Below are 27,360 nucleotides of genomic sequence, written 5' to 3'. Positions count from 1 at the left end.
GGTTCTGAGCTGGGATGGTGCAGTGAGCTAAAAAACGGTGATGGATCAAGCCCTGATCTATTGACTGGGTAGGAGTATTCTGCATCATTCAGAAACTCTGTCCATCACCACCTCCTTTTCCAAAATCGATTTTGTCCACACTAAGTGTGGGAGGGTATACTCAGACGTGAGTCCCTTGCTCATTGCACCATCTGGATTCAAGCAAGCCGGGCTGATGACGGCTGAAATGCCAGAAACCGGTCCCCGGAAGCTTGTCTCCTTCCCAGTGTAAGAATTGGCTTGGTAGTTTGGTTTGCCCTTTCCCATCATGCACTGGGACAGGAACAGACTAATTTGCATGTAGCCAGGTTCTGAGCTGGGATGGTGCAGTGAGCTAAAAAACGGTGATGGATCAAGCCCTGATCTATTGACTGGGTAGGAGTATTCTGCATCATTCAGAAACTCTGTCCATCACCACCCCCTTTTCCAAAATCAAACAAACAATGTGTACCATAGTGTGTGATGTGTCCTCTCGCCGGACACGCTGGACAAAGTGTGCAGAATGGTGGTTTTTACTCTAGAGAGGAGCTGGTCGATCTGCGTCCTCCTAAATCCCATGAGTGTATGGCCCCTCTCTATCCTTTGAGTGGTCCACAAACTTGTTCATGTGGCTTATTCTCTCTTTCCACACCCACAAACATAGGGGCTCTCTCTAAACCATCTGCTCTACAACAGTTAAAAATACTACAGCTGAATGTTCGGTCGCTAGTTAAACATCACGCGGAGGTACTCGACCTCATAATTGATGAATCTCCCGATATTCTTTTTTTTACGGAAACTTGGATGAGTGATGATATGACGGTTATTCCGAACCTGGCACTACCCCGAGATTATTCAATCTCCCTGGTTAATAGAGCTACCAGGGGTGGTGGCATTGCCGTGATCACGAGGTTGTTTTTTTTCTGCCTCTTTGAGAAGGTTAACATGGAAGGTGGAGAAGGCGCTCATTTTAGCATCTCTGTTAACAGTCACTTTACCTTCTCTGGGCTGCTAATATACAGGCCCCTGGACCCGCTTCCGGGTTTAAAGAGACCCTCCTGGAGACAGTAGGAGCGTTCGCTGTGGGATCAGCGAATTTTAGTGTCTTTGGTGATCCTAATCTTCATTTCGAGTTAGAACACGACCCGATCATTCGTGCCCTGTTTGCTGACCTAGTTGCTTTTCAGCTCCTCCAAATAGTCAAGAGCCCCACTCATATAGGAGGTCATATGTTGGACCCGATTTTTACTAACATTGAGGTGTCTAACATTTCTGTGCCTACCCCTATAGCTTGGTCGGATCACTTCCTGGTCATTATGACTTTCTCTATTCCTACATATATATCTTGTACTATTCAACGCTCTGTTCTTAAAAGACCATGGCGTAAGCTTCGTCTAGAAGACTTTCATGCATTGTTGGGATCTGACCCTTTGGGTACAGTTGGCAACGTCGAGACAGGTTATGATTCCTTCTGTGCATGGCTCACTCGGGCATTGGATATACTTATACCTGCTATCTGGGTTAAAGGTTGCACGCAGGATGCCAACCCCTGGTATAACGACACCTTAGCGGCACTAAAAAAGACCTGTAAAAGACATGTACGAGAGTGGAGGAAAGAATATTCCTCTGCGAAAAAAGCCCACTACTTATCAGAGCTTAAAGCTTATCATAGGGCTATTTGTGGGACTAGGGCGGAGTATTATGCCACTGAGATAAAACTTAGCTCTAATCCAGCGAAAGTCATTTTTAAGATTCTTAAGGAGCTGAATACTAAGAAATCTTCTAAACTTATTCCCACATCTGCAGCCCAATGTGAGGAACTTGCCTCCTTCTTCGTAGAGAAAATTCTAGGAATTTATCAATCTTTTATTCCTCTGAATGTGTCTGACCACTGCCCCTCAACGAGGCTCAGCCCAGCTTTCCAACTGTCTGTTATCCATGAAATCTCCTGGGAGGACTTTCACAAGCTTACTCTGCGCATTAAGTCCGGTTCTCCGGCTGATCCTCTCAAGCCTGTTCAGCTCAGAGGCTCGTCTCTGTGTTGCCTGCCCCCGCTACATAATCTTATTAATGCCTCCTCAACAGCTATTGTTCCAGTCAAATGAAAGCAGGCATGGGCCTCTCCAATACTAAAAGAAACCACCTTAGACCCTTTAAAGCCTGAAAACTTCAGACCTATCTCCCTTCTTCCTTTGGCTGTGAAGATTGCGGAGTCCCATGTTAATTTAATCATTACCAACATATTGAGTGCCAATAAGATTCTGGACGAAACTCAACTTGGGTTCCGCACAGGTCATAGTACGGAGACGGCTCTCCTGGCCATGACGGAGCATCTTCGCTCTACTCTTGACTTGGGTCAAACGGCGGCACTAATCCTATTGGATCTGAGTGCCGCCTTTGACACTGTCTCCCCTACTTCAACGGCTCAAGGAGGCAGGGATTACGGATAAGGCTCTGGCTTGGTTCAGATCTTTTCAGACGGAGAGGTCATTCCGTGTTTCCACTACTCCTTTTCTCTCACGGGTGCATCTTTATGTGCAGCCACTGGCTGCGGTCGCCAAAAAATGGGACCTTACCATCGTCTCATATGCGGACGACACGCAGCTAGTGGTTGCCCTTACAGAAGGTATTGACTCGGATCTTACAAGATTCAAAGCTGGTTTGGCTGATGTGTATAAATGGATGACTGCCAACTGTCTTCAATTGAATGCTTCTAAGACCGAGGTGCTACTGGTTGGTAAGAACACTCACCTGTGGGGAGATCATTGGTGGCCTATTAACTTGGGAAAAGCTCCTACACCTAAGACCGAAGTTAAAAATCTGGGGGTCTGGCTAGACTCTTCCCTCAGCTTCTGTACCCACACCAAAAAGGTTGCCGCCACATGTTTTGGCATTTTGGGCAGCCTGAAGCCTTTTATAAAATCTTTGGCCCAGCTACTAGGCAATTAATTGTCCAGTCTACGGTTCTGTCCAGACTGAACTATGCCTGCTCTCTGTTGTTGGGAGCCAATCAAGCTGAAATGCTCAGTTTGCAACGCATCAAAAATGCGGCGGCCAGAGCCTTAGTTGGCCTCCCCCGGTTCAGCTCCATTTCGGCCACCATCCGGAGGCTTCATTGGCTCCCGGTAGCCCAGCAAATACAATTTAAGACCTTATGTATTTCATTTAAAATTCTGAGATTGTCCACCCCTAAAATGCTTGGATCCTTGCTGACCTTGTATGCTCCCACTCGGACGCTACGCTCGGCAAACACGAACCTAGTAACAGTGCCCAGGATCAAGCGCAGCCGTGCAGGCGGGCGCTCCATCCGGTTTTTAGCAGCCAAACTTTGGAATGCCCTGCCAGCCCACATTCGTGAAGTGGAAGGGCTGTTAGAATTTAGGAAATTGATTAAGACCTACCTTTTTCCTCTTAGGTAATTTGCTGAGTTTCTATTGTCTCCTCTGCCTATCCTCTTTAGCTGGAATTAGCGCCGGGACGCCCCTTCGCTGGGGCAGCAGAGCGCTCAACAAATTTATATAACATAACATATGAAAACACAATATACCTTGTGCAAGGAGTGCCACAACTCCAAGGGTAACAGTTGATTTTTGGAAGTCTATGCAGCAATAGATTAATTATCGTGTAAGTGACTGTTAGTACTCATATCAAAGGTGGGTGGGAGTATTTCATGACTATTCATTTGTTAAATCACCTCTCTACTTGTATTTGCAGTACAACTCACTGCACACTACATTACTCCCATATCATGATGATGCTCTGAAGGACTGAGAAGAGACTTAAGTACGACTCCAAGAAGATGGTGGCTGAGATCGAAGGCACACAAGTCCCTCTATTTTGTATTTTGCCCCAACCCCCCTTCCTTTCTGAGGCGGAAGATGATTCACGGTTTCAATTCCCTGATCAGACGCCATCCTGGGAGAGATTGGAGGTGCAGCATAATCTCTGCAGACAAGAGCCAGGTGAGTGGCATGACATTAAACGTGTCACAATGCAGCTTTAAACTGCAGTAGTCAGGCTACAATGTAGGCCTGAAACCATGTTTTCCTTGTCACACTAGTGGATGGCACAATAAATGCTCTATTCCACAGATGACCATGCTATTGGTGCATTTTCGACACCATATACTATAGCCTTACAGGAGTGTTAAATATGTCAATCAGGGATTAGCCAGTTTCTGCATGTTTTAGGATTCAGATCACATACACTTGGCACAAGACTGCACTGTTACAGTGTGCAGAGCCTGAAAACTAGCAATATGATTTAGAAACAAGCATTTGCAACACAATTGGTCTCGCCTTTGCGACCTTATATGTATTTAGCTATGCAACACATTAGCCTGGCTGCTGAAACATCTACTGTACTTTAACATGGAGAGAAAGTAAGCACCAAACTGGAGAGAAATATTGCCTTTCAGTGGGAAATGGTACCGTCCAAAGCTCTGTTTTCAATATAAAATCAGGGCCTTCAGTGGTCATATCACTGAAAATACAAGATTTGAAAAAAACATTATTGTCAACGGGTGCTCCTGGAAGACAATTTCTATGGACTGGAATCTAGAGAATGCTAAAGCGGTTCTGGTATTTTACTGACCTGTGCTGGTCATTTTCTATCAAGAAAGTTAAATAGAGGGAGTTGCCAGAAAAATAAAAAAAGAAAGTTTCTCAGCAGAAAGCAATTCTGGTATTTTACGTACCTCTGCTGGTCGTTTTTTATCAAGACATTTAAATACAGGCAGTTGAACTGAAAAACAAGTCCCTAAGCATAAGCAGACAGGTCCTAGGGCTGATCTCCAGAACCCACAAAGTACATACACATATAAGTATATACTAAAGTATATACAAGAGGTCTTGAATGCGCAACCTAAAAAAATGGGGTGACCATTCAAAAAGGGGTATTTTCTCATAGCTGGAGTAGACATGAAGAGGATAAGGTCAAAAGAACATCATCAGCACACTGCAGCAGTTTTAGATTGCCAACTGGGGTGTTTATGCAACCTATCTCCTTTGCATCGAACTGCTATTGCCAGGGGTTCCAACGCCAAGAAAAAAAGCAGGGGGGTTAAGTGACAGCCTTGCCTAGTGCCCTGTGGATGCTAATTCTCTCTGACATGAAACCTTTGCTGGTACCTTAGGCCGAGGAGTTGTTGTATAGCTATTTTACCATGTCTGTGAAGCTTCACTCCAGTTCAATTTTCTACATGACACAAAAGGCATCCCCACTCCACTTGGTTAAATGCTTTTTCTACATTGGTGGAGAGGGCCACCTTCTGATTTTTGTCCTGGCAGGAACACCATAGCAACAGCAGGAGCATCTGCATGGGATTTTAAGAAAAAGATGCAAGAACCAACCCAACTTGGTTTCAGTGTATTAGTGGGATAACTTTTATCAGTCATTTTCTGGTTGCCAAGACCTTCGAAGGTTTGTCAGAATTTTAATGTCTGCATTTATCAAAGAGATAGGGCTGCGATTCCCACAGTACAGTCTTTTCCTGGCTTTGCAATGAGGGTAATGAGGACTATGTTAAAGTCTGCACTTAGACTGTTTGACTTCCTGGCTTCTCTAAACATCTTCGATAGAGGCTGACCGAAAGTTGGAGGTATATTTATAGAATTCTACAGGAAGCCATCTTCTCGCAGAGACTTTCCAGTGGCATTGTCTAGATGGATTCTTCAATTTCCTTTCCTGTGAAGCCGTTGTATAATTTGTCTTTTAGTTCCACAGTTAGGTAATGGGTGGGCAATTGGTTGATAAAAGACATTTCAGCAACACCTACCGACAGTGCTTCTAAAGTATGATGGTGTAGACTGCTGCACCTTCTTTGACAATAGCTCTCGGAGAAGTAATGAATTGTTCTCATCATATATCGGAAGGAGAGCTGATATTGCATCTCTTTGCTTTAGTTGTAAGGCTCATGTATGTAATGAGCACTACTTACAACAGTTACCTATTTGTTAGACTGTGAAAGAACCGGTGGCGCTGAAATCCACTGGGCGCATTTTACTTTGCAAGGACAAGCTACCTTGGCAATCAGGATAATCAGGGCACACATTAGCTCCCTTTGTGTGACTGTCTAGAGTGAAAGCATATACAACTGAGCTGTTGGTCTAAACCAGGTATTGATTCCACAGCCAGGTAGAGGCACAGGATGGCAAATCATTTTTTCTTTTCTTTTTTCTTTTAATTTTTATTATTTATTGCCGCAGAAAAAAAATAAACATGACAGTAAATATAAGGCAACATTTTCAAATACAAATACATCAGTATGAATATGCACAGCATAAAGGAGCATTTATGGAGAAAAAAAAGAAAAAGGAAGCAGAAATTGAAGAACAAGTAAAAGGAAAGAAAGAGGGAAAGAAACACGCAGGGAAAAAAGAAGAAAAAAGAACAAGAGAAAGAAGGGAATGCAGACAATCGTTAATCCCACTGAAGACAGGACCAAACCCTACGCAATTGTAACAAAGATTGAGGGCCTCTAGCTTTTGCCAATGCAGTTTCCATTTCAAAGATTTCCCTCATCAGAGGTCAAAATTTGTTAATACAGGAGGTGTAGCATGTATCCAAGAACGGGCTATACAGATACGAGGACATCAGGCAATAATAGAGGCTAAAGGTTTCGAAAAGAACCCAATTTTAGTCTATAGTCCCAGGAGCAGCTCTTTCCCTGAGACCGGGCTATCATAGCCGACCCAAGTTGATAGAGCCAGAGCAATGCCAGACCAGAAAACCCTTAATAGAGGGCAGGTAAAAAACGTATGGTTTCAATTGTCAGCGAATTCCTGACATTTAGTGCAGTTGGTCTTAGCAGTCGTTGAGTTATTAGCCCTTTTAGAAATTCGCTTGGGTGTGTAATACAGCATAAAAATAATTCTATGCTGTTGTAGTTTTAGATTGACGGACGTTACAGCCGAATCGATGGTTTGAAGAGACTCTTGTATTTCCTCCCTAGAAATATCAGAACCAAAAACCTGGCTAAGTTTAGCTGCAATTTGTAGACCATCATTACCGACTGCCACAATGGGTTTTTGATACATTTTACCGATAGATCCTCGACCTCTGGTGCCGAAAAGTATAGACAAGATCTGACATGAGCTGGACAGTTCAGATAGTGCCCGACCACGAGTAAAATAGTCCCTGACTTGCAAATATTTGAAAAAGTGGGTGTATGAGAGATCAAATTCTCCTTTTAGTGATATAAAAGTTCAAAAACCCTGATCATCGTACAGCTGACCTATCCGTCTTATGCCCTTAATTTGCCTTTCTTTCCCGATATGATCATGGAATATATTAGAAAACAAAGGGTTACCCCAGAGCAGCGTATATTGGTGCAAGCCAGGTATTGCGTAGGTTTTGCAGATTTCACGCCATATTTTGTTAATGTCTCTGATTACCTTAAAGTGAACCTGTTTGAAATAGTTGGCAAATCAAGAAAATGCCCACTTTCTAAAAGTGGCATTTTCAAACACAGTTTAAAAACCACCTTTCCTCAAAGATGTGTTTTTAAATCCTGAGCTCAGAGAGCTTCAACTATAAATCTATAGCTCTTCCCAATTTAAAGTTACACTTATAAACTGTTATAAGGCAGCTCGAATGATAACCTATTGGAGATCTAGTCCTTGCAATAATGAAAAAACAAATTGGCAGTATTGCACTATCAGGACATGTAAAAGCCAACAGTACACGTCCTACCTTTCACATACACTGCACCCTGCCCATGGGGAAACCTTGGGCTTACATTGGGGGACCGTAATTGTAGAAAAAGGGAAGGCTGAAGCCTGGCAAGTGGGGGCACTTGGCAGGTCAACCTGGCAGTTTAAAACTGCACTCACAGACCCTGCATCAGCAGGTCAGAGACACATTTACAGGGCTACTCATGTGGATCGCTGAACCAGGGCTGCAGGCCCACTAGTAGCATTTGATTTAAAGTCCCTGGGCACCCACAGTGCACTTTACAAGGGACTTACCAGTAAATCAAATATGCCAATCATTAATAATCAATCATAATCACAATTTACAGAGGGAGAACCTGCACTTTAGCACTGATAAGCAGGGGTAAAGTGCCCAGAGTACACAAACCAGCAAAAACGAAGTCCATAATACCATCAAAAATACAGGAGGTACAGGCAAAAAGATAGTGTAAAACATGCCATGAATGCCAGGTCAACCAGTTGCACTTCAAAAATCACGCTTTAATATAGCAAGGTCACACTCAGAGGTCAGGAGTAAGTGCTTAACTCCCCATGTAATTTTGACTGCTTACTATAGGTGCAGCTCAGAGATTTATGAACCGGGTAAATTTTTCCTTATATGTGCTTTGCACTCAAAAGAAAATCTTAGTGGCGCAAATAAAAGCATTTTTATTCACAATGTGACAATAAGAAAGAAAGAAATACTTTAGTTAGACAAGCTAATTTTGGTTTCTGTTTTATGCGCCACTCATATTTTCTTCATACACGTTTAGCAAGAACTGATTCATTTTAAAAATGGAAGCTGATGTTCCAAATTAGGAACAATGCTATAGAATTTCACATTTGGAATATATGTAATTTGCATATTCCAATTGAAGACAAACACCAAAATCATCATTGGAAAGATAATGCAGTCTTAATGAGGATGTCAAATAAAAATACTCACTTAGCATCATTCGGAATCTCAAAGCACTGCATGAATAATTTACCTGGCTTTCCAATCCTTCAGTCATCTGCAAAACTCTACAAGGATATAAACTGAGAGGCCTATTGGGACTCGAGTTTGTGAATAAATGCAGCCAGAGATATTAGCATTTGCTTTTGCAGCCTATATTTCAACTTACTTTTTATAGTTAGTATCAAGAGGCATATTGGATTACTGAATACAGCAAACAGCAGCATGTCTATTGTATTGTGCGCAACATGCTGCTATATACTGTTCTCCAAAAGTATGTTGCACAGTGGTTGGAGCTATTACCTGCCATATAAGCAAATATTGCCAAATTAACAAACAATAATATGAAAGTTATACATCTTCACACTGTTCATTTCTATCTAGGGTTCTGAATTTCTGGGAATATTGACAAACAGTAGGATTAATGCAAATCTCTGCAAATCACATAATGTCACAGTTACTTCACCTCCTCTCCACTTACTCTAGCCAACTGTGAGGTGAAGGACACAAAACAGGCTCAAAACACCTTCATGGCACCTGAAAAACTACCGCAAAGGTGCACCACACAGCAAAAGGTAACAAAAAGATCAGTGCAGATGATATATAAGCACAATGAAGAAATATTTTTCAGAGAGATGTTGTTGATCTTCTTTAAATCTTTATTTTCAGTTATCAGTGAAACATATACAGCCGACGCGTTTCGTCCCAAGCTGGGACTTCTTCAGGGCTGTCGGTAAAAGACATATATGTACAATCAATTTTCTATATACACAAAACAATATCCAATCAAACAACATATACAACAATTGACTTGTTAAAAACAACACAACGATAGACATGGAGCTTATGTGTTCATTGATATACAGTCGACAGCCTACAGAAATTCTGTCAGCTGGAAAATACATATAAGCCCAGGGATATGTACAAGTGTGTAAACAGAATATACAATTAAAAATACGTGGTATTTACAATTAAAAGGGATCAAAACATAGACTGTGTAGCTTTCCAACACGCGATTTCATTAAGCGGGAGACGGATTAAATTGCCAACAATTGGTTTCATTATTTTGGGAGACGGATATGTACACACAGCACGTCGTGTGCTAGGCCTATGTGTGTACATGTGGCACAAGAAAAGGGGGGAACCAGAGTAAGTAAGAAGAGAGAGAAGAACGAATAGGGAGAGCATAGTAAAAGAAAACCCTGTGTAGAGGTTGGGCTAGTTCCATGTAAGAAGCTTAGTATTGGCAATAATCACTGAAGCAGATTCAGTTGAAGAAAGGGGGGAGAAGGAGACCAAGAGAAACTAGGGTCCAAATGCATCAAGCTTTAAATAACTACATTACACAAAAGCCAATTTTCATTTACCTTTGGATTTAAGATACGTCGCTTATGCAGGGAAATATGGGAGGAACCGGGATACAAGGAACGTCTTCCCGGATAGTGTGATCCTCTTGATTGTTAGTGTATTCCAATGTGAATTAAACAAGGCTGGACCTTGGTAGGGACATGAAAATGGAAAAATGACCATCTTGAAATATGTCATTGTGTTGTTAAGCAACTGAAATGCTGATGCTTGAAATAATTTTACAGCTGGTAAACCAGGGGGGGGGGGGGGGGGGAGGGGCATAAGAGTCCCTGTTATTAAATCTAGCAATCTTTTGATAATATCTACTTACTGTAAGCATGCTAATCCGCAATGAATGCAGTGCTTGTAGGGAGTCCTGGGTGGTAAAAACGGTCTTATCACTTTATTATTTGTCTCAAGTCGTTTACTGAAAGATATTAAAATTGGACAGCAGGGTAACATCCTATGTGAGGCATAGTGGTTAAACACTAACAGAATATTACAAACATCTCCTGGCTAACAGAGAGTGGAAAACAGGAAATGGATGATGCAACAAAATCAAATTACCTGAGTAGATATAGAAATTAGTAGTGGACTGAATGTCCTGATTGTCCAAGGGAGGAGGGAGTGGGCACTGTGTTTTCCAGCAGGCCTGTCAAGTAAAGAACGAGTAGAATGAAGTTTTTTATTTGAATGAAACTAGTGGTACATAAGGAAACGTCATCTGCAATATTTGCATGGTTGTATGTAACCATTGAATACAACCTTAAGTGTATATACAGTCCCCGGTTGTGGGTCCAAATGCATAAACTATATTCACAAATATGCGTCTTTGGCAACAAAGGAGTTTATAAAGTCCAAGGAAACTTGTCAAGAAAATATACAAGTCCCCTTGAATGAAATACAATACAAAGTTGGGCAGTAATAACTTAAATCTTAAGCGAGGAATAACTTCGCTGGAAAAGTAATCCAGGGAGGGACCTTGTGCTGGGGGCAATTACTGTAAAGGATGCTAACAGAGCGGATAACCCTGTTGCGAGGGGGAATTCAAAACTCACCGTTCCTGCTAAAACGGCCGGCACCCATCCACGACCCTCGTCCCGATATAGCACCCGCAGCGACGTCGTGTTCGAGTGTAGTGAACCCATCCCGTCTGTTATATAGCCAGTGTGATTATGCCGAGGGTCTACACCTGTGAACCACGCACCCCTGCACCCACGGGAAATCGCTGTGCATTGGAAATGCGCGATGTAAACCTGTGTCAAAGCGGCGGCCATATTGGAATGGCTAAGAAGAACGTGTTTGTTTGTACCCCTCAATAACTAATTCCCATTTTATATATGGAGATATATATTTCAAAAGAGCCAGGTGTAGCGGAATAACTGCTATAACCGGCCATCTGTATTATAAATGCCGTAGCGTGAGAGACCGGCAGATAAAAGCGATTAAGTTAAAAAGCGGAAAAAATCGCACATAATGCTAATGACCTTGTTTATTTGGTGAAAATGGACGAAAGTAGTAATTAGTTGAAACGAAAAAACGAGAGTATGTTATAGGAGGGTACATATATTGTTATGCAAAGGCTGGGAGGAACGACGAAAGTGCGGCGGCCATCTTTGCCTGTATTCCCCCTATGGATATAACGAGCGAGTAATGCTATGCAAGGGAGGTACAAAACCCTCGGTGGAAGCAAATGGACATACTTTGTATGATCTCATTCGACTTGATCAGATAAACTCGGATTAATAAAATATTTGAATAACGATAAGAAAATACAAAGAGTGTGGTATTGAAGTAAAAGTGTGACAAAGCCATGGTTCACGGAACCGTGATGGAATGGGTCCTATTTAAGAGCATGAAGTAACAATGTGTTCGATCTGGAGACCAAAACACAAATAGTCTGAATAACGAACACCTATTCGGGTGTGATGTCTCAAGTCCAATGGGAATATAACCAACTTGATCCTAGTAAAGTTAGCAATGATCCAAGCCTGTTTGGTTTATGGCCATAGAGCCCGAATAAGTGAGGAGCATCTAATTGATGCAAGATAATAAGGCAATGGCAGATAGCAAGGTGCAGAAAGACAGAGAAGAAATAGCATTGGCATACAACAGTGTTTGAGACCTAATCAGCGCCCGCATAAATGAGTAAGAAGTAAGCCCAAAAGCCAATATAAAATGGGGCCATTTACAAGTGTTCTTCCAGAAGGAAGAGTGGTATATACAAGTTTAGTATTTACAAGTTGACAGTACATTATTTAGATCTTACTTGGGAATCAGGGTTGACAGTCCATTGTTTCGATCTTATTTCAGAGTATAGGGACATGTCATCCTGATTTTACACAAGTGAGGCGTGATCCATGTGAAGGACATGAGCAATCTAGGGCGGGTAGGGGAAGAAGGCATCAGATTATGTGGGCTAAACCAGGAAATAATGTAGCTCGTCCTCGGTGTTATGACCGAGTTCTATACATCGTAGTCTACATATCCAGCCCGCCTCCCGTTGTCTCAATGCTAATTCCCTATTTCCTCCTCTAGGGTGGGTAGGTTGATGATCAATGCCCAAAAACCACATATTGTCCGTGTCTTTATGGTGTTCCTGCATATGGAAGGTCATGGGGTACCTCATGTCGCCATTCCGTCTTGCACGAACATGTTCCTGGATGCGGGTCTTTAAAGCTCTCTTGGTGCTTCCAACATAAATCTTGTTGCAGCCACACCCCAAAATATAGACAACATATTTAGTATTACAATTGATCAAATGATCTATTGTATAGGTTTTGTTGGTGTTAAAACAGAATTCCTTGGTTCTATTTTTACCCAGTACGCACATGTTGCACTCGCTGCATGTAAAGAAGCCTTTAGCGGGAGTAGTTAGCCAGTTGGTCCGCTTTTTGGATTCTATATAGCTTGGGCAGAGCATGTTGCGAAGGTTTTTTCCTCTCCTATAGGATATTTTGGGTGTCCTAGTGATTGTATCCTGAAGACTCGGAATGTCCGCAATCAGATACCAATGTTTTCTTAGAATATTAAAGACTTTGCTGCTTTGGTCAGAGTATTGTGTGTTGAATGAGAGGGGTCTGCTAATGTCTGATGGTCTAATTTTGGGTGCCAAGGTACTGGATCTTGATATGTTTTGGACTTTTTTGTTAGCTTTTTCGAGAGTCTTTCTTGGATAGCCCCTCTCAAGGAACCGTTTTTCAGTTTCCTGGATGTTGTGGAGGAAAGAATCCTCTGTGCTGCAATTCCGGCGCATCCGAATCATTTCCCCATAAGGAATGTTTTCGATTACATGTCGGGGATGTGCGCTCTCATAATGTAGGATACTGTTGCAGGCTTGGATCATTGCTAACTTTACTAGGATCAAGTTGGTTATATTCCCATTGGACTTGAGACATCACACCCGAATAGGTGTTCGTTATTCAGACTATTTGTGTTTTGGTCTCCAGATCGAACACATTGTTACTTCATGCTCTTAAATAGGACCCATTCCATCACGGTTCCGTGAACCATGGCTTTGTCACACTTTTACTTCAATACCACACTCTTTGTATTTTCTTATCGTTATTCAAATATTTTATTAATCCGAGTTTATCTGATCAAGTCGAATGAGATCATACAAAGTATGTCCATTTGCTTCCACCGAGGGTTTTGTACCTCCCTTGCATAGCATTACTCGCTCGTTATATCCATAGGGGGAATACAGGCAAAGATGGCCGCCGCACTTTCGTCGTTCCTCCCAGCCTTTGCATAACAATATATGTACCCTCCTATAACATACTCTCGTTTTTTCGTTTCAACTAATTACTACTTTCGTCCATTTTCACCAAATAAACAAGGTCATTAGCATTATGTGCGATTTTTTCCGCTTTTTAACTTAATCGCTTTTATCTGCCGGTCTCTCACGCTACGGCATTTATAATACAGATGGCCGGTTATAGCAGTTATTCCGCTACACCTGGCTCTTTTGAAATATATATCTCCATATATAAAATGGGAATTAGTTATTGAGGGGTACAAACAAACACGTTCTTCTTAGCCATTCCAATATGGCCGCCGCTTTGACACAGGTTTACATCGCGCATTTCCAATGCACAGCGATTTCCCGTGGGTGCAGGGGTGCGTGGTTCACAGGTGTAGACCCTCGGCATAATCACACTGGCTATATAACAGACGGGATGGGTTCACTACACTCGAACACGACGTCGCTGCGGGTGCTATATCGGGACGAGGGTCGTGGATGGGTGCCGGCCGTTTTAGCAGGAACGGTGAGTTTTGAATTCCCCCTCGCAACCGGGTTATCCGCTCTGTTAGCATCCTTTACAGTAACTGCCCCCAGCACAAGGTCCCTCCCTGGATTACTTTTCCAGCGAAGTTATTCCTCGCTTAAGATTTAAGTTATTACTGCCCAACTTTGTATTGTATTTCATTCAAGGGGACTTTTATATTTTCTTGACAAGTTTCCTTGGACTTTATAAACTCCTTTGTTGCCAAGGACGCATATTTGTGAATATAGTTTATGCATTTGGACCCACAACCGGGGACTGTATATACACTTAAGGTTGTATTCAATGGTTACATACAACCATGCAAATATTGCAGATGACGTTTCCTTATGTACCACTAGTTTCATTCAAATAAAAAACTTCATTCTACTCGTTCTTTACTTGACAGGCCTGCTGGAAAACACAGTGCCCACTCCCTCCTCCCTTGGACAATCAGGACATTCAGTCCACTACTAATTTCTATATCTACTCAGGTAATTTGATTTTGTTGCATCATCCATTTCCTGTTTTCCACTCTCTGTTAGCCAGGAGATGTTTGTAATTCTGTTAGTGTTTAACCACTATGCCTCACATAGGATGTTACCCTGCTGTCCAATTTTAATATCTTTCAGTAAACGACTTGAGACAAATAATAAAGTGATAAGACCGTTTTTACCACCCAGGACTCCCTACAAGCACTGCATTCATTGCGGATTAGCATGCTTACAGTAAGTAGATATTATCAAAAGATTGCTAGATTTAATAACAGGGACTCTTATGCCCCTTTCCCCCCCCCCCTGGTTTACCAGCTGTAAAATTATTTCAAGCATCGGCATTTCAGTTGCTTAACAACACAATGACATATTTCAAGATGGTCATTTTTCCATTTTCATGTCCCTACCAAGGTCCAGCCTTGTTTAATTCACATTGGAATACACTAACAATCAAGAGGATCACACTATCCGGGAAGACGTTCCTTGTATCCCGGTTCCTCCCATATTTCCCTGCATAAGCGACGTATCTTAAATCCAAAGGTAAATGAAAATTGGCTTTTGTGTAATGTAGTTATTTAAAGCTTGATGCATTTGGACCCTAGTTTCTCTTGGTCTCCTTCTCCCCCCTTTCTTCAACTGAATCTGCTTCAGTGATTATTGCCAATACTAAGCTTCTTACAAGGAACTAGCCCAACCTCTACACAGGGTTTTCTTTTACTATGCTCTCCCTATTCGTTCTTCTCTCTCTTCTTACTTACTCTGGTTCCCCCCTTTTCTTGTGCCACATGTACACACATAGGCCTAGCACACGACGTGCTGTGTGTACATATCCGGCTCCCAAAATAATGAAACCAATTGTTGGCAATTTAATCCGTCTCCCGCTTAATGAAATCGCGTGTTGGAAAGCTACACAGTCTATGTTTTGATCCCTTTTAATTGTAAATACCACGTATTTTTAATTGTATATTCTGTTTACACACTTGTACATATCCCTGGGCTTATATGTATTTTCCAGCTGACAGAATTTCTGTAGGCTGTCGCCTGTAGATCAATGAACACATAAGCTCCATGTCTATCGTTGTGTTGTTTTTAACAAGTCAATTGTTGTATATGTTGTTTGATTGGATATTGTTTTGTGTATATAGAAAATTGATTGTACATATATGTCTTTTACCGACAGCCCTGAAGAAGTCCCAGCTTGGGACGAAACGCGTCGGCTGTATATGTTTCACTGATAACTGAAAATAAAGATTTAAAGAAGATCAACAACATCTCTCTGAAAAATATTTCTTCACTGTGCTTATATATCATCTGCACTGATCTTTTTGTTACCTTTTGCTGTGTGGTGCACCTTTGCGGTAGTTTTTTCTGTATTAAAATCCCTCAGGGATTAGGCATAGTGATGATGGGTGCCATCCAGTGTGCACACAATCCCCCTAATTAATTTAAGGGTTAACGAATATCACGGGGAGAAAATTAGTCAGGTGCTGACTTTAAGAAGGGTCCATCATTATATTCTGTTTTTTGCTTCAGTTCACCCTCATTAGCACTGACATACCCCTTACCTAGAACAGTTATTTATATCTTTAAACAAGTGAGACTCTTGTAAAAAGATTGTCTCAAACATGACCAGTTTCAAAGATAGACGCCAGGAGCTTGCCCAGGATCTTTTCACACCTGGGGCCAAAACAATTGGCACAACTATTCCTAAGGAGGATGGCTTAAAAGCCAAATTCAAAAAATTGGAAAAACTTAAAATGAATGAGATGTCCCGTTGGTGGGATGGCACCACCCTGGGAAAATACTTAGAGAATGAGAAAATCCCACGCGGGTTGAGGATACTCATCTTCCCCACGTTTGAAGATTTAGACACTGATCAACTAGAAGACTGGGAAAATAACTTACGGAACGCGTCTTTCACAATGATGCGTATCCTAATTAAAAATGCTGAAAAAAAGGGAGCAAAGGCCCAACAAGAAATAGAAGAACTGGAAAAGGAGATAGCACAATCCGTACTAACGGATGTGATAAAGAAAAATTATGCTATACTAGACGGGGTACTAGAAAAACATCAGATCTACTTAAGAGATAAGAAGTTGAGAAAAATCAGGAGGGACGATAAAGACTATAGTGATGGGAGGGTTTATACCTTCTCCAAAAAATACGACAAGGTGAAAGTCCCGGGGGAGGGCAAAAGACAGAGAGCGGAGACTCCCGAATTGAGTTCTGCAAGCAGCATCACATCACTCTCCTCAGCCGCAAGTTCGGCCTCCATAACGGAACCAATAAGTTCCAACACAACTGACATAAGGCCCAATAATTTTTTATTGGAGATGGAGAGGTGGAGGCTGGGGGCACGACCGATACACAAAGAACCTCCAAGACAAGAAGGGGAGGGAGGAAGTGGCAGAAACGCAAACAGAAACTCGAAAAAACCAAGTCTAGAATCAGTGGAGAGAATAACAAGATCCAAAAAGAAGGGGAATCCACCACAATAGTTAGAACTGAGATTGATAGCACAGTAAGATCTATTGTTGTCAACCTATCAAAAAGGGAATTTAATCAAGATGAAATTTCTGTCCTCAATAAGGGTTTAGGCTTTTGCCCTAATCAAACGGGTGGAGATGTTGACTTATTTGTTGATTTAATGAAGTTTGTCCGATTGGTTAAGCTTAAAGATCATTTTGCACGCAACCCAACTAATCATGTTAATGCGAACAATGTAAATACTGTCACAGATTATACTGCCAATGAAATAAACACTATTCATGCAATGATTTCTGTGGAACTCGATACATCTATTGACATTGACAATGTGAGAAGTGAATTGAATATTGTTGAGGATGTGAATATTGAAAGTGGACTAAAACCAAGATCTAAATTCATCCCCACGGGTACTCATCCAAATATTGAAATCTTCCAAGAAAAAGTCACCCAATCTTTTTACCAAATGCTTGATAATCCTAAACGTGCTCCCCCTTCCAAATATAATCTCACACGCATAGAGTCCGAAGCCTTAAAAAGACTCCAGTCAGATGAAAATATTGTTATCCGAGAGGCGGACAAAGGGGGAAACGTAGTTATCATGAACAAGGAAGATTATATGAATGAAATTTCCCGTCAACTTTCTGACTCCACCTGTTACACCAGACTTGGTTACAACCCGATTGAAGCTCTTACATCCCATATTAACATGAGACTCACGGAATGGCGAGAGATAGGCTTACTCAGTGTTGAGGAGTGTCAATACCTCACAGTAACAACCCCCTCTTATCCATGCATTTATATACTCCCCAAAATTCACAAGGGAGGCCCCTTTCCACCTGGCCGTCCTATTATTTCCGGAGTTAACTCACCTACGGAAAGACCATCTGAATATGTGGATACTTTCATCCAGCCCATGGTACAAAATCTCCCTGCCTACTTGAGGGACACGAAAGACATATTGGGCAAACTGGAGGGTTTTAATTGGACGGATACGCTACACTTCGTTACCCTCGATGTAGTCGGGCTTTACACCTGTATCAAAAAGGAATTTGGAATAAGGGCCCTGGAAACTTTTCTGGACAAACATTCAGCTGACCACATGTTACACAATGGGGTCCTTCTTGAGATGACAGAAATTATATTGTCAAAAAAAATTTTCTTGCATGATTCAACATGGTACCATCAAACGCAAGGGACTGCCATGGGTTCTAAATTTGCTCCCGCTTACGCCGGCCTTTTCATGGGCTGGTTTGAGCGGGAGCATGCATGGGGTCGCCATGCAGCTACATGGATGAACAACATAATTTTCTGGGGTAGGTACATCGATGATGTGATCATGATCTGGGATGGACCTACCCCGGATCTCTTGGAGTATTTTGGATATCTTAATGATAATCCGTTCAATGTTCGCTTTACGATGACACACAATCAGAAAGCCATAGATTTCCTCGATGTGAAACTCTTTGTAGAGAATAACAAGATCCAAAGCTGTACTCATCGTAAGGCGACAGCCTGCAACAGTATCCTACATTATGAGAGCGCACATCCCCGACATGTAATCAAAAACATTCCTTATGGGGAAATGATTCGGATGCGCCGGAATTGCAGCACGGAGAATTCTTTCCTCCACAACATCCAGGAAACTGAAAAACGGTTCCTTGAGAGAGGCTATCCAAGAAAGACTCTCGAAAAAGCTAACAAAAAAGTCCAAAACATATCAAGTTCTAGTACCTTGGCACCCAAAATTAGACCATCAGACATTAGCAGACCCCTCTCATTCAACACACAATACTCTGACCAAAGCAGCAAAGTCTTTAATATTCTAAGAAAACATTGGTATCTGATTGCGGACATTCCGAGTCTTCAGGATACAATCACTAGGACACCCAAAATATCCTATAGGAGAGGAAAAAACCTTCGCAACATGCTCTGCCCAAGCTATATAGAATCCAAAAAGCGGGGGGAGGCGGAGCTAGCCGGCGGACATGCCAGACGTGTAAGCGTTGAGCTCCCCGTCTAAGCCCCGAATAACTCCGTAAAACCCATCCTCCGAACAGCCTGCTGGCACCGCACATCGCTGGGGACTACTGGCCTGCGCCTGGGTCGAGTGGCGAAACTTGCCCTGCCCGTTTTCCGGTGAAGGAGAGCCGAGTTGGGAACTGCTCGGCGCCGAGACGGACCAGGCCGCGAGCCCCGAACTTTCCTGCGCGGCTGGCCGAGGTACGTCGCGCGACGTGCGGTAGGCGGAGCTGCGGACACACCGGTCCTCTCGGAAGACTGCTGTCCGGCGGATCTTGGTCAGCGCCGCTCTGCACGGTTCCGAGGCATTACCGGAGGGACCTTGGAGAGCCTTGACGGATACGCCTGATTAGGCGCCCACGGACACTTGGGTCGAGCTGAGGAGTCTTGGTTCTCTGGCCTCGTGGTGGCTGAGACACACACCCTGTGAGTACCTAACCCCATACTGCCGGAGAGCGGGCGGCCTGAGGATTTGTGGACACCGGGGGTGGAGAAGACACGCTCGAGCGTCTACAGTGTGGCAAGGGCGGTGGGACAGTCTGTCGTCCTCCTGGGTGCCGGGCCTGGACGGAGCTCGGAGTGTGCCGCCGCCATATTGGTAACAGAGCTTACTGCCTCATACGCCGACCACAGGAGGCTGTTGCTGGCGCTACCCCCTCCTGGCCTGCCCCCCCCCCCCCCCCGAGCAACTTACCTAGAGCGCCTGGGTGCACCGGCTGCATGAGCACCAGAAACGCCATGGGGAAGGGGGACAGACAACAGCTCAAATTATCGTTCGAGCAAAAGAAGACTAAGGGTGCTGAAGGCGCGAAAGGTGCTGAAGGACCAGCCATGGACGCCTCGCCAAGACAATCTTCCTCCGAAACCGCCCTATGTGCGGAAATACGGGGCATGCTGGGGGTCATGGAGAAAGGCCTGCAGGACAGTATGGCATCGATAGGCACTAAGATTGACGCACTAACGTATCGAATGGATCGCATGGCCGAGAGGGTGGACAAACATGCGGAGAGGCTCGATATGGCGGAGAGACGGCTAACGGAGGCGGAGGAGGCCCAGTCGGAATGGGATAAAGACCGTAAACAGTTTGGGAGACTGCTCCAAGTTATACAAGACAAGGCGGAAGATTTGGAGGCGCGCTCGAGGCGCTCCAACATCCGCATCACGGGAGTGGCAGAGACAACCAGTACCGGCAAGATGGAGGTGTTTGTGGAGAAGCTCCTGCGGGCCCTGCTGGGTGAAGAAGTCTTCTCCCCCATGTTTATTGTTGAAAGGGCGCATCGCTCTTTGGGACCGAAACCGCAGCCAGGCCTGCCCCCGAGGCCGATCATCGCGAAACTCTTGAACTACAGGGACAGGGATCTGGCGCTCCGACTGGCCAGGGAGAAAGGGGATTTGCAGTTTGAGGGAATGAACGTCTCCCTATACCCTGACTTCACAGCGAGGGTTCAGGAGGAAAGGAAGCGCTTTGCTCCGTATAAAAAACAGCTGAGAGAGCTTGGGCTGGACTACGCGATGTTGTATCCTGCGCGACTCCGTATCAACAGGCAGGGACACTCGCACTTCTTTACGGATCCTGCGGAGCTTAAAAAGTCCCTGAAAGACTGGTCAAAGGAGCAGCGCAATTGCCCGAGGAGTCCGCGGAGGAATGACGTTGATGCTGAGGCACCGGAAGATCGAGAGTGAATAGGGGTGCGGTTGTGGATTGGGGCTTGCAAGGCCTGGGCGCCTGGTGACGCCTGAACATTCGGAGTGGGCCCGACTGTAAGTACGCTGGTGTGGAGAAGTTCCGGATTCCCTCGGATAAGGTACTGTTTACCCTGGTGGGCAGTTGGGCTGGTGTCACACTGGCGGCGAGACTCGACAGAGGCGGCTCTCCTTGTGTGCTGGAGCCGCTTTGGGACTAAGAAACATTGTGCTGGCAGGATTGTGGGGAACACTTTGGACGCGGCGGGGACGGGGGGGGTGTTTGATGTTCGGGGCCCTTGGCCCACTTTATGCTAGTAACTTTGCCGGGTACCTCTGCCTCTGCGCTTTTGGCTTTTGGCTCCCTTGGGAGCCGTCCGAGGTTTGTAGTACTTGTTGATTCCTGGGGAGGGGTCGGAGGGAGGGGTTGGGGCCTGTCTGACCGGGTTGGGGTTGGTCGGCTGTGGGAGGGCGGGTGGTAGTGTACTGACTTTCATGTTGGCGGTTGGGTCGGGGGTGTTGGGGTTGGTCGGCTGTGGGTGGCTGGTTGTTTGCTATGTCTTTGTGCTACTGCTGATGTTTTGGGTGGGGTTCGGGGTCAGTTGGGAGGGGGGTCTGTTTGTGCCGATTACTGCTATGTGTCCGCTACATCGCCTGCTTTGTCCTACTGTTTTCTTTAACCTGTTATGTCGACCGCTGAAACTCTAGAACCGGAGAGCGCCCTGAGCTCTCTGCGACTGCTATCATGGAATGTGAGAGGGCTTAACGATTTCCGTAAACTTAGGAAGGTCTTGGCATACTTGCAGCGCCACCGGATTGACATTGCTCTGCTGCAAGAAACACATCTGCCACTGTCTAGTCCTATGTTGCAGATGAGGGGTCTTGGTTCCGCCTGTGTTGCTGCGGGGTTCACCACGCATGCTAGGGGGGTACTCACCTGGGCTAATCCCAAATCCCAATTGTCGCTACGGCGGGTGGCGGTAGACCCAGAGGGGCGGTATGTGGTTGCACGGTGTGTGGGGAAGGGTCACGATCTTTTGTTGGTGAATGTGTATGGCCCCAACTACGATTCCCCAGATTTCTATGCTTTGTTGGCTGACAGCTGTAGGCAGTTTGTGGGCGCTAGCATGCTGTGGGGGGGGGACTTTAACTTGGTGTTGAACCCAGAACTGGACAGATCGGCGGGCCTCCCTAGATCTCCGGCTGCTTCGGCGTTGCTGCTATTGTCGGAATGTGTGAAGCTTGATCTGCTTGATGTGTGGCGTCATAGACACCCGGGACGGGGTGGGTTCACCCATTACTCGGCCTACCATAACCTCCATACACGTATAGATTACTGGTTTGTTTCCCGCTCACTGATTGGTGCGGTGAGAGGGTGTACGGTGCTGCCTCGCACACTGTCTGACCACTCGCCACTACTCTTATTACTGGTTGCTCCTCCTAGGGGGATCCCCCCGTTTACCTGGAGGTTCCCCCCGTACTCCCTCCTAGATGAAGTTTTCAGAGGGGAACTGGCCGAGGATATTGAGACCTATTTCTCTACTAATGTGGGATCGGTAGATAGCGTCCAGGTGCTTTGGGACGCGTTTAAAGTGTACATCAGAGGGATGACTATGGCTAAGCACTCTGGGGTGCTCAAGGCTATCAGGCGCCGGCTGCAATGGCTTGAAACGCAACTCACCGATCTGGAACGGCGGGCGGGAGACTCGGGTGCTGCCACAGACGCAGACAGACTTCAGTCTTTGCTGGAGGAATTTCAAGAGGAGGCGGACAGGGAAATCAAACATATGGGCAAATATGCCACGGCGCGCGCGTATGGGGAGCGGGAGCGGCCTGGTGCTCTTTTGGCCAAACTGATGCGCAACACCAGGCTCCCATTGGTTATCGAGGAATTGGTGACTACTGCTGGGGATGTGGTGACGGAGGAGCAGGATATCATTGCGGAATTTCACTCTTACTATACGGCGCTCTACTCCTCACAGGATAGCCGCCTTGAGGAGGAAATCGACGACTATCTCAGTTACCTCCAAATGCCCTTCTTAGCCGACTGGCAGAGAGAGTTTCTCATGGCCCCAATCCAGAAGGAGGAGATAACGGAGGCACTGGAGGGCATGAAGTCCGGTAGCGCCCCTGGAGCGGATGGCCTCACGGTGGCGTTTTACAAGGCCTTTCAGGACAAACTTGTCCCGTATTTGATGCTCCTATTTGATGACATTTGCCAACAGGGCAGCATGTCGAAATCCATGAGAGAGGCGCTCCTTATAACCATCCCGAAGCCAGGTAAACCACCTAATCAATGTGGCTCTTACCGCCCTCTATCGCTGATCAATGTGGACGCGAAGTTATATGCAAAGGTACTTGCGACCCGTTTGGCGCTTTTGGTCCCAGACCTGGTTGCCCCGGAGCAGGCTGGGTTTGTCCCCTCACGCAATCTCACTTATAATATCCGCACTGTACTTGGCACGATACAACACGTCAAACAAGAGAACAAAGCTGTCGCCGTCTTTTTAGACATGGAAAAGGCCTTTGACTCTGTTGAATGGCCGTTCATGCTTAGGGTCCTTCGTAAGTTTGGACTCGGTGAACCGTTTCTACAGATGTTGGGAGCTCTATATTACAAGCCCACTGCGAGATTAAAAATAGGGAACTTGGTCACTGCTCCTATCGAGATTGGAAGGGGCACCCGTCAGGGTTGTCCCCTTTCTCCGCTGTTATACGCCATGGTAGCAGAACCCCTCGCTTGCGCCATACGTGAGTATCATCGGTTTGAGGGGATTAATTTCCCGACGTACCAAATTGGTATCTCAACGTACGCGGACGACACTCTGCTCTATGTCCGTGACCCGGAGACAAATCTCTCTGCGGTGCTGCGGGAAGTGGTGAGATTCGGGGCCTTGTCGGGCCTTCGGGTCAACTGGAATAAATCGGTGGCGTTACCCTTGACTCCGGTGACACTCCCTTTTGACTCGGAGTACCCACTGCAGTGGACCACAGACTCTATCCGCTATCTGGGGATAAGAATACATACTGACCCGGAGGTCCTGATACGAGAGAATTATGGGGTCGCCTATTCCAAATTGGTAGATGATGTTGAAGTGTGGTCCAGACTCCCGCTTTCTCTCATGGGCAGGATAGCGCTCATGAAGATGGTAGTGCTCCCCAGATTTCTTTTTCTATTTACGAATATACCGGTGGTCCTCTCCAAGGCTTTTTTCAGACAACTCACCCAAACGCTCATCCGCCTGGCGTGGGGGGGAAAACAGCCGAGGGTGCAGTGGCAAACGCTCATACTTCCGTATGAGCAAGGGGGTCTTGGGGCCCCAGACCTGGAGCGGTACTATAGGATCGCTCAGGGAGCACATCTCCACACATGGATTCATGGGGATCCTGGCATCCCTCATGTCAAACTGGAACGACTCTTTGCAGACCCCATCCCGCTCCCGGCCACGGTATGCTATCCGCCTGCTCGGAAGGTCGGCATTCTGGATTCAATCGCGGCCACGAACCACGCTTGGCATGCACTGGTTGGCTCCAGAGAGAGTGTACTGCTGTATTCACCCTTGCTCCGTGTAGAGTGGGCAGCCTGGTTGGCTCCGCTGACGGAGAAGGGCGTCCTGAAAGCGCTACGTGAATTGGGTATTGTCACTGTGGGTGATCTCTTCTTAAACGGCACCCTGAAGACGTTGCAGCAGGTCCTTCACCCCTGCCCTGGGGCAACACTATTACATAGCTTTCAATACCATAGGGTCCGTAGAGCGGCACTGGCCATATTGGGCCCGGAACTGGCTGAACCTCAGGAAGTGCCGGAGCTCACGTATGTAATCAAGACCCCCTCTTCTCGCAAACTGATAACGGCTCTGAGGGCGCTGGGTGATGGACTTCGGCAGTGCCCCACCTCTAAGGCCCGACTGGCCTGGCACGCTGACCTCCAAACTCCTATCTCAGATGAAATGTGGCGTTATTGCTCTACCAACACTAGAAAGATCTCGCTCAACAGTCGGCACCGCCTGATACACTTTAAATTTCTACAGCGTGTCTACTACACGCCCGTGAGGCTACATAGGTATGGGCTGAGGGAGTCGGCGGAATGTGAGCGCTGCCACTTTCACACGGCAGACTTTCTTCATATGGCCTGGACCTGTCCTGCTATTCATAGGTACTGGGTAGAGGTCTTTGCGGATCTCAGCTCTATCATAGGCTAGGAGATCTTGCCCAACCCGGCGCTCGCATTGCTCGGATTTTCCAAACCACTGCCGGTGGCGGTGCGGCGCCTTGCGGACATGGCGCTGTTGATGGCGAAGCGTCTGGTTGCCTTGTGTTGGATGCGGGGACCGGTTCCCACGAAGAAGCGTTGGGAGACGGATTTACTTTACTGCTGCACGCAATCAGAGGCGTATAGTGAACTACTTCCCCCGAAGAGTCGCCCCAAGAATTTCTGGGGGTTGTTTAAGGCGTTTCAGAGCGCGCGAGAGGAAGATGAGTCTGATCCGGAAGGGGAGGAGCTGGATGTACTACAGGATGACGGGGTTGCAGCGGCTGAGAATGTGGAGAGTGGTCGCTGAAGGTTTCGGTGTTATGAGTGAGTGGTGGATTGTGCCTGGCCTTAACGGTGCCATGCATTGGAGGGGTGCTCGAGTTGGCTGGCCTGGATGTAGTTAGATGCCATCCCCACTGTACCTAGTTTCGCCCTCATGGATCCGTGAGTCGACACCCATAGCCCTGTAGAGGGGTTGGTGGAAGTGGTGAATGGTGGGTGCAGGCGTGTGGATGCGGGCTCGGGTAGTCTGGCTAGTTTTTGGGGTGGGTGGGCTTGTGTTTGAACGGGGGTTCTTAGTTCTTTCTTTTTACACCTTTTCCTGGTCTCCATCTTGGGGGCTCAGTCCCTGGGTCCTCATGCAGTTGTTACTCTGTACCTACACCGGTTGTCCCATCCTGGCGCGCTGTTTTCGAGCTAGGAACTGGCACCGCAGGCGCCGCCGGGTGGGCCTTCCTTTGTCATATTGAGGTCAATCACTTGCTGCTTCAATAGACTGATGCCACTACACACTTCTCTTACACCTGCAGTTACGCCGCCAGGCCTCCGGGCTGTTGGTATCATGGCTGTGTGTTTTATCTTTTACCCAGGGGTTTGAGAATTGATCGTTTACTGCCGCCGGCCTCCGGGTTGTAGGCGATGATGGCTGTGTGTATACCTCGAAGGTGTAATAAAGTACAAATTTAATAAAAAAAAAAAAAAAAAAAAAAAAGAATCCAAAAAGCGGACCAACTGGCTAACTACTCCCGCTAAAGGCTTCTTTACATGCAGCGAGTGCAACATGTGCGTACTGGGTAAAAATATAACCAAGGAATTCTGTTTTAACACCAACAAAACCTATACAATAGATCATTTGATCAATTGTAATACTAAATATGTTGTCTATATTTTGGGGTGTGGCTGCAACAAGATTTATGTTGGAAGCACCAAGAGAGCTTTAAAGACCCGCATCCAGGAACATGTTCGTGCAAGACGGAATGGCGACATGAGGTACCCCATGACCTTCCATATGCAGGAACACCATAAAGACACGGACAATATGTGGTTTTTGGGCATTGATCATCAACCTACCCACCCTAGAGGAGGAAATAGGGAATTAGCATTGAGACAACGGGAGGCGGGCTGGATATGTAGACTACGATGTATAGAACTCGGTCATAACACCGAGGACGAGCTACATTATTTCCTGGTTTAGCCCACATAATCTGATGCCTTCTTCCCCTACCCGCCCTAGATTGCTCATGTCCTTCACATGAATCACGCCTCACTTGTGTAAAATCAGGATGACATGTCCCTATACTCTGAAATAAGATCGAAACAATGGACTGTGAACCCTGATTCCCAAGTAAGATCTAAATAATGTACTGTCAACTTGTAAATACTAAACTTGTATATACCACTCTTCCTTCTGGAAGAACACTTGTAAATGGCCCCATTTTATATTGGCTTTTGGGCTTACTTCTTACTCATTTATGCGGGCGCTGATTAGGTCTCAAACACTGTTGTATGCCAATGCTATTTCTTCTCTGTCTTTCTGCACCTTGCTATCTGCCATTGCCTTATTATCTTGCATCAATTAGACGCTCCTCACTTATTCGGGCTCTATGGCCATAAACCAAACAGGCTTGGATCATTGCTAACTTTACTAGGATCAAGTTGGTTATATTCCCATTGGACTTGAGACATCACACCCGAATAGGTGTTCGTTATTCAGACTATTTGTGTTTTGGTCTCCAGATCGAACACATTGTTACTTCATGCTCTTAAATAGGACCCATTCCATCACGGTTCTGTGAACCATGGCTTTGTCACACTTTTACTTCAATACCACACTCTTTGTATTTTCTTATCGTTATTCAAATATTTT

This window comes from Lissotriton vulgaris, chromosome 4_1 (assembly GCF_964263255.1).
Source record: "Lissotriton vulgaris chromosome 4_1, aLisVul1.2, whole genome shotgun sequence".
NCBI classification, from domain to species: Eukaryota; Metazoa; Chordata; class Amphibia; order Caudata; family Salamandridae; genus Lissotriton; species Lissotriton vulgaris.
The sequence above is the reverse complement of the archived record's forward strand: the minus strand, read 5'-3'. Positions refer to the sequence as shown.